The following is a 12673-nucleotide window of genomic DNA, read 5'->3' on the forward strand; positions in this document are numbered from 1 at the left end:
ATGACGGCTGGGATAGGCTCCAGCACGCCCGCGACCCCCGTGGGGACTAAGCGGTATAGAAGATGGATATATATATATATATATATATATATATATATATATATATATATATATATATATATATATATATATATATATATATATATATATATATTGGTCCACGGACAAACAAAACATTCAGGTAAACAATACAAAAAGAAAAAACAAGAAGGCACATGCAATGAATAAACAAGAGCAATGAATAAATAATCGAAATAATCAATATACAGTGGAGCTTCGGTTTTCGACCACTATCTGTTCCAGAAGGCTGTTCGAGAAGTGAATCGTTCGAATTCCGAATCATGTTTTCACATTACCGTTTTTTTTACGTGCATAATGATAAATACGCACCCTAAAAATGGCATGTCGATGCTGGAAAAAAGCCTGTACCCATGTATAATACGCACCCAAATTCTGACTCTTAAGTCCGTAAATGTAAAATTATTTCAGAAAAAAGATCATCTTTGGGAACAACCGGATGTTATTCTGCCGGTCAGTATCACTGCGCATGCGGTAGCAAACTCGATAGCAAAGAATTGTTTTGGATTTGTGTAGGGTACATTGTGACAGCAAATGAGCAGGTGATCGAGCAGGCGTCTGATACGAGAGCATTGTGTTCGTATGGAGCGTGTTTGAAGTGAACAGCAGAGAAGAAAGGAACAAGGCAAAGTGTTGTGAAATAAAAATATTACCTGTAATATGCATTTTGTTATTTGCTGATTGCATTAAACTAGGGGTGTCCAAACTGTTGGCCCACGGTCCAGTTTTTATTGGCCCGCAGCAAATTCTGAAAATATAATTGAATGTGGCCCGCACAACAGCTTGATGGGGGGTCAGTTTGTAACAGAAAAAGTGTGACGATCGTAGGGGAGCTTAAAAAAAATGATTGTTTTCCAGAAAGCCACACATAACCAAATAACGATTATTTAATAACCCTTTCCAGGTTCTTTACAGAAAAGAAGTCAGGAAACAAATAATAACACTGTAACTGCATCTGAGGCAGTATTTCAGCCTAAAGTATTTTTGTTCATGCCTATTAATGGCGATCAGTGAGGCGGAACATTTCTCTGTGTCGTTTCACTCGGACCCGTTTTAGTGACGGACCACCAGCAAAATCTCCGCTAGAAAAGGCCAGTTTTTCTAAGCTGTTGACTACCCAAGTTATAGTTATAAGTTTCTTAAGCCTTATTAACAACCTCTCACGCCTGTATATGCAGCTAATAAGGTAATGAGGGTGACGTTTTTTGTGTTTCATTGCTGAAGTTGCATTTGATTTATGTACCTTGTTTATCCGTAGCATTGTAGCTTAAAGCTAATATAACCACTTGTTTGCTGCATTGTTGTAGTATTGAATATGTTTGTTTGTTGTTGAGAAATGCACTGTGTGTTTGTTTTGTTTACACAGTTCTCACGGTCTGTCAAGGTCTGTCAAAGTCAAGATAAACGGATCAGTAACAAAGAACTCGAAGCTGTCTTTTATATACGAGAGGGAGTTACCAACACTATTAATGAAATAAATAAGAACTAAATAACCCTCTTTGAGTTCTTCACAGAAAAAGCAGGAAATAAATAATAACTAAATAACTCTCTCTGGGTTCTTCATAGAAAAAAAAAAACATGGAACATTAACTTTCTGTTGTGCCATGCACAATCTTAACAGATAAAGGTTCAGCTCAGTTGTCAGAGCAGAATCTCTCTGACATATATGAGCAGTCTCTTAAAGTTCTTGTGTTCCTTCCTTATAATCCTTTTGTAGGTTCCAGTAGGCTTGTAGACACCGTTGTCCTTTTTGTTAAAGTTTGCTGCTATGTGTACGTACAAATCATATTCAAAATGCATTTTTTTACAATAAACTTGAGAGCCTCCCGTTCATTTTCAGTGGGAACAGTGTTGTTGGTCTCCCTTTTTTGCTAGTGCGTCATAGTCTGGAGTAAAATTTGTTGTGGCAATTCTTAGGCGAGATCCGAGGTGTTGGTCCGTTTACCTCGATCTGTGACGGGTTGATGTTGACGTTCATGTGGCTGAACGTCACGTCGCGTACGTCGAGCCAAATTGGCCACTCTCTTTTAAACGCTCGGCACTGTGTCCACCTTGCTTTTCCTTGGGCGACTCATTTTAATGGAAGGATCCCAGGGGAAGGTTTGTGGGTGGTTTTAGCGCAAAACTGCATCTGAAATCTCAGCGCACGAATTACAAGAATGCTGTCGTCACAGCCCACGCTCTAAATTCGGGACTGATACAAATAGAGCGCGAGTGCGCCATGTCCGTACACGCTTGTGAGTGTGCATCGAGCTTTCTGACACGGCTTCCGGTAGTAAATGCGCAGGCGAGCGCTTCCCCATCTACTGGGGAAACGCAGTCATTGCAGGCAAAATGACCAAAACAAAAAGTTTAATAATACAATTTGTTCAGGGTTGGCGGGCCGGATTAAACGCTCCCGTGGGCCGTATCCGGCCCGCGGGCCGTAGTTTGGTGACCCCTGATTTAAGTGGATCTAAGTGCGCAAGGAGCTTAATTTTGTCCGATCCCGCAACTGCAGCGCACCGCCGAACGCGCAACAGTAGCGCGCTGCCGACCGCGTAACTGCACTGCGCTGGTCGCATTATTGTGACAGAGCGGTCGCTAAAATTTTGAAAATATTTTTAAAGTTCTAATGGACTTTCCAAAATTGAAGTGGACCTCAGTGCGCAGGGAACTTAATTTCGTCCGATCGCGCAACTGCAGTGCGCCGGGCGCTCACTGTCGCATTGCTTTAGGAGCTTTACTGCTCTCACTTGCTTCCTTTGGAGGCATGATTAGAGTTGATGCAATCCTCAGAGTAACGACAATGTAATAACGAACGGAGACAGTTGGCATGCGGGTCCTCTCGGCTCATCTCGCGAGGTTCGACAACCGAATTTCGTCCGACATGCGAAGCAAAAAAATCTCTAATGTTTTGTTCGAATACCGATTTGTTCGAGAACCGAGGCTCCACAGTATCTCATCTTCTCAGCGCATTGTTAATAGTGTTGCCACATAATGTTTGCACATGTATTTGTGTGATCTTAAAATGAACAAATATGGAATTATAAGATCTCTTCTAATCTTAGGAGACGTGTGTATCCATTATTAGATGTTGAATTTTTAGATGTTTAATTTAATTTTTTTTTATTGTAAACTTTTGGAGGAACCTGTGCAAATGTGGTGGGAACACAGACAATGAAATTAATGAGAAACAAGTATATTTTCCTTATTTACCTTGATGGCTACACTGCTGCATAGCATCTAAACACCAAATCCTGCCCCAAAACACAACTGTGAGGACTAATGTCTATAGAAACAGTGTCAGAATGCTGACATCCCGCATTGTGCAACTCGACATGACACCTGTCAAGCTGGCAAGATGGGTCTTCTGTTTTGCCACTCACCTGCTCCATCAGTACTGTTTTAGTTTTTTTTTTTACTGACACAAGATCACAGTGTCTCCCTTTGATTTTCTCTTTGTTATTTGAGCAATGTCACACCAAATTCCTCTCTTCTTCCTGTCAGGGTCCGGGGTGGCATGTTTCCTTTTTCCACAGGGAGCAACTGTGAGCAGAGTGCAGAGGGCCTAGGTGTGACTCATCAGGCTCGTTAAGGAGTGCTCTTAAGGAGCATGATGTCGACTGCTCGTCGCCTGAGTGTCCCTACCAGTGTGATCATCTCCATGGTTATGCCTCTAGCTCCTTGATCTTGCTCCTTGCTCCTAGTTCTCGCTCCTAGTTCTCGCTCCTAGTTCTCGCTCCTAGTTCTCGCTCCTAGTTCTCGCCTTGCACATCCACGCCGCGCTCTTCAGATTCCTCTGATTACTTCCACCGATCACCACCAAGATCCACCCCGTTCTGGCTGAACTCCTCACGCCCCGCCACTGCCGCCCCGCTCCGTGTTTCTGGCTCCGATCATCCCGCTCTACCTCACCGCAGCTCCTCCAATGAACACTCCTAACTCATTCTGGACATCTGACTTGGTTTTTCTGCATGTGGGTCAAATTAGTCGTTACAGCGATGACACTTCCACGTTTGGCAATTTTTCCTTTTTTTTTTTGCCTTATGTGTATCAATGGCAGTATCTCTGTCCTGCTATCTCCAGGCGATTCTCCCCGTTCAAACATCACACTGTCCGCTGCCCAATGTGTTCCCCTCATCTCAACCATGACATAATACTTGTGGTCAGAGGGAACAACCCTCCTGTGAGTGCTTGTCCCAGAGGTGGAAAAAAAAGAGACCAAAAGCAGGAGAGGAGAAAACGACATCACCCACTGCAGACTCAGCGAGGTGAATGCACTTTGACTAAATCTCCCCCTTAGCTACTTATTATTATTCATAAACTTCAAACTCTGCTCTACTGCAGCTCTGAAATGGACTATAAATCTGTGGCTTGCATGAGGAGAGTCAACAAACTGAGCTTTTTTTTTTTTTAGGCTGGGATTTTGTTTTAGATCGTTCCTGGCAACATTTGGTCCTCCAAAACAATCCATCCTTAGCATGTGGCTGCTCTAAACACAAATACGAGGGGGAGAATATCAAGTAAAGAATCACAGCATACGTTGTCCACTTAATGGCAAACAGATTGTTGAAATGATGGAAAGGGGAGCCCATCTCAGCCCACGGGGCCGGCACAGCTTTGTTGCTACTGAGCTATGCTCAGCTTTGACACGTTTGATCAGACGACTGACTGCGAGTGTACACACTTTGAAAACAAAACGCATGCTGGAGATCACAGCAGCCCTCTGTGTTTTGTAGTACAAGAATGCATATTGCGCTTATGCATTATTCATGCAACATGCCATTAGTGGCGACAGGTAGAGAAAGGACCAAGGGGTTTGATAAATTTTTCAGATGATGATGATGATGCTGGATTTGCATGTGCGGGAGGTGACATTGTGTTTGTTCTAGAAAATGACTTGGATGAAGACTCATGTCCAAGGTTTGTGCTGTTACAAAAGAACTGCACAAAACATTTGCTTCGGCAATGCTTCTGGAATTTGTGGAAATTAATTTCCTCATCTATTCTGAACTTGTGCACTGGAATTCTACCCCTATGAAAGAAAATATTCTGCTTGAATTACATTATCTTTTTGTAGGAGCAATTTTTTTTTTACTGTACTTAAATTAACTTATTGTACTATTAAATGTTGCTGTAACATTTTAAGAATTTGCAGGTGGTAAAGACAGTATAATAAAATCCATATAACATTTTTTTTTTATCATTGCCCAAGCGTCTCTTTTGGTGAGAGTCCCTTTTTTCATCAAATGAGACGAGATGGCTGATGGTTAACAGCGGCAACAAATCAAAATATAAGTACAACTCTTATAAATTATGAAGAAATTATCATCAAATTTAATGAAGCAATCAAATAAACCCACCACCAAATTTCCACCCTTTCCTTGTACCGTATTTTTCGGACTTTATGTCGCGTTTTTTTCATAGTTTGGGTGGGGGGGGGGGGGTGACTTATATTGAGGAGCGACTTATATGTGATTTTTTCACAAATTTTCCCCCAAAAAATCCAAATAAAAAAAAAGTGAAACCGCGATAAACGAATCGCGATGTCGCAAGGGATTATTGTAATTTGAATTTCAACTGACGTCAGCAACGCGGCGCAGCGGTTGTTTACATAAAGAACAAAGATTCGATAACGGGATGACGAAGGGTCCCACGTACTACCGGCATCATGAGCGGCTTTGTTTGTAAGTGACATGGAGGACGAAGAGTTTGAAGGATTTAATGATTTGGAGTGACACAGAAGGTTTGAAAAACTATTACGGCTTTTACGCACGCCCGGTCCTACTCTATGGAACTCTCTTTAACCTCCGTGGATGGAAGTCGGGGGCCGGCGCTCGGCCGGGTGGCTGTCCGGGGACGGTGGAAGGGGCTCGGACATGGCTTTTACGCAAGCCCGGTCCTATTCTATGGAGCTCTCTTCCACCTCCGTGGCTGGAAGTGCCATCTCCGGGGATGGAAGTCCACGCCGCCACACGCCTGGTAGTCCACGGCGGTGCTTGGGGCCGTGTGGCAGTGAACTATTTGTTATAGTTATTTGATATATTTTATTTTGTGTAGCAACTTGTATATGTTTTTATCGTTACAGTTCAGTAGTGGTTGGCTTGTTGAACTCTTGTTAAATAAAGAGCCGTTTACCAAACCCACGTCTTTCCTGGTACTTTGTTAACGCTACAATATTGTTATGTACTAGATCTGTGTAATAACGACAGGGCTGACGTCAGCGGCTTACGCGCGGCGTTGTTGACAAAGGACGAGGAATTTGATCGATGGATTTAATGATTTGAATGACACAGATGGATTGATAATATTGTTGTTTATATGATAGTTATTTGATAAATACTTTATATATCGTTATATGGGTCTGTGGAATATTTAGAATATTTCGACATCAGCGGCATCGTTTCCAAAGGACGATCGATGGATTTAATGAATTGATAGTGACACAGAGTTTGATAAACGTGTTATTTATGTAATACTTATTTGAATAACTCTGAATGTTACGTCACGCCCATTCTCAGCTCTTCGTTTGTGTTTATGTCACGTTAGCATACCTACCGTTTAGCCTGTTGTTGCTCGTTCATGTCTGTTCTTGGTGTTGTATTTTGTCGAATAAATTTCCCCCAAAATGCGACTTATACGCCGGAGCGACTTCTATACTGTTTTTTTTTCACTTTATTGTGCATTTTATGGCTAATGCAACGTATATTTCGGAGCGACTTTTAGTCAGAAAAATACGGTAGTAACTCTTTGAGAGATTTCAATCTTTGACGCCCTGAGCCAGATATAGCACGGTATCAATTTCTCATTTGAAGCTTCAGTGTTGATTTTATGTTGAAGCGAGTTGGAGCAAGCGAGATCACTTTGTGCACCAGAGCACATTTTGTCTCATACGTTTGCTTTTCAGTTAATCTTCAAATGTTTTGTATTTGCATCTACTTCATGTGCTAGGGACAGATTCGGTCCACTTCAACAAACATAACACAGCTTTGGAATTATTCTCCGACATAGGTGTCAAACTTGAGGCCTGGGGGCCAGATACGGCCCACCACATCATTTTATGTGGCTCGCAAAGACAAATTTTGCATCGACTTTGTGTCATTACAAATTGTCTTCACTTTTAACAAAATAGAGACATTGCAAGGATTTTTTATTAACGTTTGTCTTTTTAAAATATTTGAAAAAAATTTGGCCCACCGAGGGAAACTATGACTATGATGCGGCCCGCGAAAAAATGAGTTGGACACCCCTGTTCTACGAGGTCATTTGCAACAACACTCACCACCAGGACTGGGATTCATTTTCAAAATGCCCAATTCCCTGCATGCTTTGTTGTAGTGTGTTGTCCAGACCAATCGGACATCTGTTTATTGCATTCTCAAGTGCCTGCGTTTTTGCCAACAGAAGATTTGTTACATCTCATTCTCCAAACTATACACCCTGTTTATTGAGTAACAACGCTTCGCTTAGCCCACGGTGCAATTTCCCAGTAAACATCTCGAAAGCAATATCACGGAGGGAAAATAGTGAGCTTGTTGTATCTATCAATCTGCAGCTTATCATTCTCAGAGTCACAAGCATGGACACCTGCTCTGCAGAGTTGCACGCAGAGAGGGCACCAGAATACCAATCAGATGGGGATGCCGAACAGGTGCAGGGACAGGGAGGAAGGCCAGACTGCAGACCCAACGTTAATTAGAGAGATTGCTGCTAATGCTGTCTGCATCCCCCCCAACCATCATATCCCTGAGGCTTCAGGTGTTATAGGAAATGCACAACGAGCATAGCAGACTCAAACACGTAATTATTTTGTACAGCACTTAGAGCAAGGTCACCATGGGAAAAATGCAATTCTCATCCTGATGATTGTTGTTTTTTATGTGATTAAAATGCGCATCGAAAAACATCAAACAGGAGTAAATTGTAACTGATTGGAACTAGAAAGCTGCTTTGCGTTCTTTTGTGTATACAATTATTGGCACCTTAAGATCACTTCTTTAAAGATCTTGGTGACTTTGGTCACACAAGCATATTTTGATCTTAGCAAGTCCTCAGGGGGCTTTTACCCCTGACTGAGCCGTACCATTAATGTCATTGTGTGTGTGCATCAAAGTGTATAATCGAAAAATGTCTTCATAGAAATTAGGAATTCCAAAGCGACATCATTGCACCACAAGACATTTGCCTGGTTACCTTGAATTTTTACTACTAATTTATATCTAATGACTGTGGTCATAACAATAAATGTCAAATCTAACTTCATTACTGGTAGCCGAAGACGGAAATACCACCAAGTATTTCACCAACGTTTATCTGTTTATGAATGAGAAGATAAGAATCAGAAAATGCTCTGTGACCGCAGCAAATCGGGGAACATATTAATGTTGACAGTGCTCCTTCTCGCATCCAGCCTGAAAGAAGGATCACATAAGCTGTCACTCAATCGTCGTCTCTGTCTCCCCTGCCGGCACTGGTTCAAAGTAGGAAAGGGGAGGAGGAGGTCAAGAACGATGGATCGTGTTTGTGGGCCAGGGAGACATACGAGAACCGTCACCTATCACGTCATTGTCCATATTGAATCCAGCATATTTACTGTCAACAAACCAATCTGTACCTGTTGTGTTGAACAAAGTTTCTCTAACACGGAGAAGACGTCGATGTAATGCAGTGCTTCTCAAATAGTGGGGCGCGCCCCCCTTGGCGCGTGTGACCCTGGGGAACAGGCTTTTTTTTTGGCAGTACTAGAATAAAGTGTAATTGCTAATCTTCACAGCAGGGGGCAGTGGCGCTCTCATTGTTACTTCTGTGACGTTTGCGACAGTGCAACATTTTACGACTTACATGACAAGTTAGGATAGTCACGGTGGGGAAGGGGGGGCGCGAATAGTTTTCTTCTTGCTAGGGGGGGGGCGTAACAGAAAATAATTGAGAAGCACTGATGTAATGTGATGTCACCTGCCTGACCTGACTGTATTTACATCTACATTGTGTCACAGAACAGAGACAGAGCGACCGAGTGCAGCACGATCCTATATTGAAAAAAGGGGGAAAAGGGAAGTGGAACGCTGGACTTGCGGTCTGGCAGGCATGGCTGAGCAGCAGAGCACTTCGCGTAGTCGTAGTCAGAGGCAGGCAGGTTGTCGAGGCAGGCGGCGATCAGAAGCGTGGTCAAAGGACGAGCAAGTAGTCGGGGCAGGCGGCAATCAAAGCGTGGTCGGTCAGTTTACGGAAGCAGTTGGCAACAAAGATCGTTCATGGGACAAAAAGGCAGTGGTGTCACGGGCAGGGTAAGTATAGGAACTGACAACCACTGGCAGAATACACAGAGGTTAAGTAGGGGACCTAACGAGCTGTAGCAGGTGCTGGCAATTCCTTGATTGGGGCTTGGCTGGTCAGGTGACGCAGGAACATGACAGAACCCCCCCCCCCCCCCCCCAAAGGACGGCTCCCGACGTCCCAAAAACAGAACCCCGAGCCAGAGCAGGAGGACGGGCGGGAGGGGGTTTACCACAGACGCGCGTTAATAACAATCCGACAAGTCCGAGTCAGACGAACATGTCGACCAAGCTCCGTCAGCAAGTGGCACCACCGCCCAGTCCTCCTCCTCAGCCGTGGCATTGGGAGAAGCCGACCGAGGGGCCGGCACGGGAACCAAATGTTCCTCTTCTGGCCGAGCGCCGGCCCCCGATTTCTATCTACGGAGGTGAAAGAGAGCTTCGTGGAGTAGGACCGGGCGTGCGTAAAAGCCATAATAGTTTTTCAAACCTTCTGTGTCACTCCAAATCCTTAAATCCTTCAAACTCTTCGTCCTCCGTGTCACTTAGAAACAAAGCCGCTAATGATGCCGTACGTGGGGCCCTTCGTCATCTTCATCATCCCGTGATCGAATCTTTGTCCGTTATGTAAACCACCAATGCGCCGTGCTGCTGACGTCACTTGAAATTCAAATGACAGTAATCTCTTGCTACATCGCGGTTTGTTTATCGCGAGCTTAATTTGGTCCGATCGCGCAACCGCAGCGCGCCGGGCGCTCAGTGTCGCATTGCTTTAGGAGCGTCTTTGTGTTTTAGGATGGCTTCACTTGCTTCCTTTGGAGGCATCATTAGTGCTGATGAAATCCTCAGAATAACGAGAACGTAACAACGAACAGAGTCAGTTGGCATGCGGGTCCTCTCGGCTCATCTCGCGAGGTTCGACAACCGAATTTCGTCCGACAACCGAAGCAACAAAATCTCAAATTTTTTGTTCGAATACCGATTTGTTCGAGAACCGGGACGTTCGAAAACCGAGGCTCCACTGTATTTGTGTTCCTTTTTCACTTTCTACTGCATAGGTGTCAAACAAAAGGCCCGGGGGCCGGATACGGAGTGCCACATCATTTTATGTGACCCGCAAAGACAAATTGTACATCGATTCCATGTGCTAATAGTAAAATTACCATTTTTTTCCATGTATAATGCACCCCCATGTATATATAATACGCACCCTAAAAATGGCATGTTAATGCTGGAAAAAAGCCTGTACCCATGTATAATACGCACCCAAATTTTGACTCCTACTTAAGTCGATTAACGTAAAATTATTTCAGAAAAAATATCTTTGGGAAAAAACGGATAAGTTTCACTGCGCATAGGGCACATTGTGACAGCAAACAAGCAGATGATCGAGCAAGCGTCTGATACGAGAGCATTGTGTTCGTATGGAGCGTGTTTGACGTGAACAACAGAGAAGAAAGCGCATCTGTAATGGCGTCCTCCGTATCATATCCATATATTAAAAAAAAGAAAAAGATTTTTTTTTTTTTTTGTACCCATGTATAATGCGCACCCCAGATTTTAGGACAATAAATTCGTTAGATTTTGCGCATTATACATGGAAAAAAACGGTATATATTGTTTTTAAAAAAAAAAGGTCTTTAAAAATAGAGATACTGCTAGCATATTTATTACCATTCAATTTTTTAAAAATAATTGAACAGTTTTTACTAGTCTGATTTTAAAACTAGTTAAGCGTCAGTTTGTCTTGTAGCCTATACTACAAGAAGTTGACCGATATAATCGCCCTCTGAAGGATACGTGACTACGGTACGGCCGGCGACACAAATACGTTTGACACCTCAGTTCTACTGCAATCACTGTTCCCTCTAAACTCGTGCAGTCTCTGCGCACAAGAAACCATGCTGCACACAAAATAAAATTCAGCATAAACTGATTGATTAATAGCTAATGTTAGATGTAAGCTAATCTGATTAAGTGGATGAATGATTTTCTTTCTGTGCCTTTTTGTCGTGCAAATCAGTGATCGACAGGTGTCCAGCCAATGATATGATATGGTTCACTTACACTACATAGCCAGTCATAGCATTGACAATGCCTGAAAATGTGTCCTGCCCATCCGTGCCGTGCAGGTGAGTTAGCTAACAACAGTGTGGCGGAGTCAAGAGATGCAAATGCTAAGTTAGCTAACCACTTATCATGGCGAAACGAACGAGCAGCGACACATCCACTCGCCAATTAAGCCGAAGTAAATAAGAGATGCGGCGGTCCTCTTAACATGGAATGGTTGTCGGAGTGTGTGCAAATAAAAGAGCAAACGGGGAAATGGGTGTGATTTTCTCTTTTTTGAGTGAGAATGGTCTACTATGCAAAACATGCAGTGAAGCCAAAGTGGCGGGTGAGTTTACGTAGGGAAAAATATGGACCGAATGGAAGTTTGGCTACCTCAAGCGTCACATTCAGAAATTTTATTTGAAAGCTGTTGGAATTGTACAAAGACTCAAGATGGGACAGGGGCTCGGTGCACTATTGCGGGAGAACGCAAAAGACAGACAAAAGGAAACGAGCTGTCACAAAAAACATAATGCGACCCCGAGCAAGTTAAATTTCTCATTTATTTATTTATTTATTTATTCATTCATTCATTCATTCATTCATTCATTCATTCATTCATTCCATGTTCCAAGGTGTGTACAGGGAGCTTGTGTGTTTGCACAGACGCTTGAAAAATTAAAGGGGAACATTGACTGCAATCCTCCACTAAACCTCTGGTTCTATTCACCAACCTCCCTCCACAGTTGCGGAAAATGGCTTCAACAAAAATATTGTCCAAGTGGCTAAGAAGCCGAGGGGAGAAATCTGTGTGAGCGTATCCAAACATCCCCCATTTGAATTGCTAATTGGCAATCACTAGCTTCCCAAATCCCCTTTTCTCACAGCTTTTCCATGAGAACTGCTGCACAGAGGAAAAGGATGAGGAAGGCAAGCTTTGTTTGAAATTTCTAAATTGGGTTGCCTTTGTGTAAATCCACTCACATCTCTTTCAACTGAAATTCTGTCTTGTCCCACTCGGGGGTTTTCAACACACCATAAAATGGTGTGCGTGGCGCGTGCGTCAGTGGAACGCTCCAAATGTTCGCTCCCACGTGCCGATTCTCCCGCGGTGGATTAGGCAGCGGGGACCCACACATCAAAACACGTAGCTACTCATGTGAAACAGGAGCCAGATAGTGGTGGAGGCATACAACCACTGGTGGGTGAAACGTGCACCCACACATGCTCACGTGTTCAACAACATCAACCCCTGTAGTCCAAATTATGCGAGATTTTAAAGAGGT

General features: G+C 43.3%; 1 long non-coding RNA gene across 1 annotated transcript; it reads left to right on the forward strand.

Annotated features, from left to right (window-relative positions):
• The first annotated feature begins 1033 nt into the window (after positions 1-1033).
• LOC133165223 (uncharacterized) lies at positions 1034-5263 on the forward strand. Its single transcript, XR_009717533.1, has 2 exons — positions 1034-1264; positions 3568-5263. It is a non-coding gene; the product is annotated as an uncharacterized LOC133165223 (long non-coding RNA).
• The last annotated feature ends 7410 nt before the right edge of the window (positions 5264-12673 follow it).

The sequence above is a fragment of the Syngnathus typhle genome, linkage group LG13 (assembly GCF_033458585.1).
Source record: "Syngnathus typhle isolate RoL2023-S1 ecotype Sweden linkage group LG13, RoL_Styp_1.0, whole genome shotgun sequence".
In the NCBI taxonomy this organism is placed as follows: domain Eukaryota; kingdom Metazoa; phylum Chordata; class Actinopteri; order Syngnathiformes; family Syngnathidae; genus Syngnathus; species Syngnathus typhle.